We start from the raw sequence: 3888 nt of genomic DNA, 5'->3' as shown, positions 1-3888 counted from the left end.
TAAACAGATGCCCACTGTAACAGTTCCAGTTGTCCTAGCACAAACTGTCAGTCATACCAGTGTGCCATCTCAGACATTCCAGACCCTCCGGACTCCTCGAGAGACTGCCACCTCAACTAATAGAGTATGTAGGAAGAGAAGTAACTTCTCAGCCACATCCACATAATCACATGTTATTGTATGGTATAGGAGGCCCTTCTGTATTTGTGTTGCCTTCATTGGTTATTAAAGGAACTGCCTTGGCCTAGTTGATAGGGTGGAACTCAGTAGGCGGGGAAGACAGAACAGAATGCTGGGAAGAAGAGCAGAGACAGGCAGATGCCATGGTTCTCCTGCCTGAGACGGACACTGGTTAGACTCATGCCAGTAAGCCACAGTCAAGTGGTGATACACATTAATGGAGATGGGTTAAACTAATATGTGAGAGTTAGCCAATAAGGGGCGGGAGATAATGGGCCAGGCAGTTATTTAATTAATACAACTTCTGTGTGGTTATTTCAGGTATAAGCTAGCAGGGTGGCCGGGACCAAAAAAAAGGCCCTCTCATGCTACAATTGTAAAACTGATTTTTGTTTTAAACCAATAAATGTTGTGGTTTACTATGCTAAACTAGAAACTGATTTGGCATGTGCCAATCAATGTAAACCATTGTAGACATATGTCCAACACATTTGTTATGCAGCAACAGATAACCAAAGCACACATGCAATCCTCTCATGGAACAACTAGTATTATCACCACTGTTTGACAAATGAGGAAACCACACTCTTAATTAATTAATTGTCCCAAGATCATAATGCTTACATATGAATGAATTATAATATAAGCTTAGAGTTCCTATTCCTAATCAAGATTCTGTGATTCTGCTTGTGAATGCAAAAATTCTAAAAATATTAACAAATACAGCATAGAGAGAGGAGCACATGCTAATTTGTGGTGGAACTACTCCTTCAGCAAGAGATCCTCAACTGAATAAGATGGAGAAAGGAAGTCAAGCACTACAATGTATAGCATAATTCTCTACTCTCAACTCTTTTATTATTTTTTGGAGGTGGTGTTCTGGTAGATTTTAATAATATTGGTAAAGAGCCAAATTCTAAAATGCCCCAGCATACAGAATACAAAATACAAAAAAATCTCAGAGACAAAATAAAAACCCATGAAAAAAATAAGAGCATCCTAGGAAAGGTAATAGTCTTGAAGCTGAAAAAAAACATTTTATCAAAGGCACCAAGCATCTTTATTAGAATTTAAGTGAAATTAAAAACAAGGAACATAGTGTAGCATTCCCCACCACATTGATCAGGAAGATGTTGTCTGTGTGGCTGAAGGCACAGCACCAGATACACAAATCAACCTCAGTCTCCAGTGGATCTGGAATGGACCCCCTCCAGGTAGACAGAATTCCCTCACAAGTCTCTTACTGGGCAGAAATCAATGTACTCTCTGGTTGTAAGGTACCCTTGTGAAGGCGTAAGTCACAAACAATGCCACACCACTTTGGGATTATGATTAATAGGGTGGTATTTATTTAAAGGGGAAAAAACTTACAGATCACTGTCCCAGGCAACAGCCCTCTACGCAACCAGGAAAGGAGTCTAGTCACCAGCGGAGCAGGAAGTGAAGAGAGAGAGAAGAGGGAAGTGGCCGCTTTTTTAAAGGGAGAGAGACCACGCCCCAATGGGCTGGTATCTCTGCGGCTATAGGTTGGAGGAGCGGGAGGACCTCCCGCAATACCCTTGGGTAGTAACTTTATTGGCAAATGGGTCAGGGGTGACATGTTTCCACACAGCTAGAGAAACAGGATGGAGCTACCCAACACCGCACAGTTCACCACACAGAGGGCTAGGGATTGGTGGAGTGATAAGCTGCCTCCTCTCGGAACGTTATTACTCAGATAAAGTTAACAGTGCTGTGTGACCAACAAACCAATGATAAGAAGCTGGAACCCCAGGGATTCCTACTCTCCAGAGGAATAGTGTGTCACTGCTCTGTGTGTGGCAGGAAAGCAGAAATTGAGAAGCTAGTCCTGGTTTAGTTGCACTGATTATCTGCCAAGATGCCTTCTCTGGGTAGGTGAGCGAGAGTTCCCCTCAACTCTGCAGCAAATACTTTCCCACTGCCATCATTTGGTCCTCTGTTTTCCCGAAAGGCATCCTTCTTTCATACCTGTCTGGATGCTGAGTTTGGTGCACTCCTTACATGGGAACAGCGCAATGCATACTACAGCCCTTCACATCAGCTGCACCTCACTCGTTCCAAGTCAGACGTTCACATCACTGTGTGCCTGTGCAGCCCAGGATGTAGCAGCAATGTGTGGCTGTTGGGATTCTGTGAAAGACAGAGAGCTGACACTCCGCTGTAGAGTCACCCTCATCCGGGCCAGAAAGGCTTTGAAGGTGGAGAGACCTTCACTCCAGCCCTGTGGACAGGCCCTTCATTTCCCAATCCAAACCAACAGCTTAAACAGATGCAGATCCGTTTGATAGTGGGGACAATAAAGAAGATTCAAGGTTTTCTATTCTTTTTTTTTAATTTATTTATTTATTAAGGATTTCTGCCTCCCCCCCTCATCCGCCTCCCATTTCCCTCCCCCTCCCCCAATCAAGTCACCCTCCCTCATCTGCTCGAAGAGCAATCAGGGTTCCCTGACCTGTGGGAAGCCCAAGGACCGCCCACCTCTATCCAGGTCTCCAAAGGTGAGCATCCAAACTGCCTAGGCTCCCCCAAAGCCAGTACGTGCAGTAGGATCAAAAACCCAGTGCGATTGTTCCTGAGTTCTCAGTAGTCCTCATTGTCTAGATGTCTACGTGTGCTGTGCTGGCTATTGAAAAGTTATGTGCAACATGGAGATTAAAGGCACCAGCAGCTTCTTAGAGGAAGGGAGTCCTATTCTCCTTGGGGATTAATAATAGAACTCACCGAGGCATTGAATCAAAGTCAGTGACAATCTTGCTGTACTTCTATGTGAATTTCCTGAACGTGACCCCAGCCAGTTTTAACATTAGCCTAGCAGCCATTGTCTCTTCGCTGTCATGGTATTTATCCGACACGAATATAACTTCTTTCAACCTGCCTGGATGACGAGCTTAGCACATTCATTACATGGGAATAAAGCGACTCACACATGACAGCCCTTCACATCAGCCCTTCGGTTCATGATGGCATTTAGCTCGCCATGGCACACATAAGGATATTTTCTGCTGTTCTCCAGGCAACGGGTTATCACGGCATCTATTTGTCCTTCCATTGTACCCCATCCCAACAGCCCTGTCCTCTGTATTCACAATGCAGGCTCTGCTCTCGGAGCTTAGATCCTTGCTTCTTTGTGCTGATAGAAAAACCACCGCCATGAAATCTGCCACGAAATACTCAGGCCGTTCCAGACAATCATTCAGTTTTTCTGTCAGGAATGTCATGCTGGCCCTAAGAGTCATAGGACTCAGCTTGGAAAGGGCATGCAGTCCTCACAAGTAGCTCAACTGTTCTCTGGCTTATCAAGCTTCCATCCTCCCCACCATGTGGGTGCCGGAAGAGACTCAGGGAACACTGAAGAACACCCTCCCTCCTTGGAGGCAAACTGACGCCCACATGCAGGCTGAGCACAGCAGCAGCTGAGTCCTCTGCAGGAGACCACTGGCTCTGGCTCTCTGCTTGGCTGAGATGCAGGCCAAACTCATCATCTTGCCTGCCCCTCCCCCAACACACACACACACACACTCCTCTCCCCAGCCTCAGCCTCAGGGCTCAAGAGGAAAGTCAGAAGTGAAACTTTTCTCTTGACTATAGATGTAATGCCATCATTTCTTTCAAACACCTATTGCTGTGACTTCCCTGCCACGATGAACTTTAACCTGGAATTGAGAACGAAGTAAACACTTTCTCCCA

At 45.5% G+C, this 3888-nt stretch overlaps 1 pseudogene; it reads right to left on the bottom strand.

Annotated features, from left to right (window-relative positions):
* Positions 1-2918: 2918 nt before the first annotated feature.
* Positions 2919-3437, bottom strand: LOC142840400 (deoxycytidylate deaminase pseudogene; annotated as a pseudogene).
* Between the last annotated feature and the right edge of the window lie 451 nt (positions 3438-3888).

This window comes from Microtus pennsylvanicus, chromosome X (genome assembly GCF_037038515.1).
Source record: "Microtus pennsylvanicus isolate mMicPen1 chromosome X, mMicPen1.hap1, whole genome shotgun sequence".
In the NCBI taxonomy this organism is placed as follows: Eukaryota; Metazoa; Chordata; class Mammalia; order Rodentia; family Cricetidae; genus Microtus; species Microtus pennsylvanicus.
Note: the sequence above shows the minus strand (reverse complement) of the source record. Positions and strands in the feature narration are given on the sequence as shown.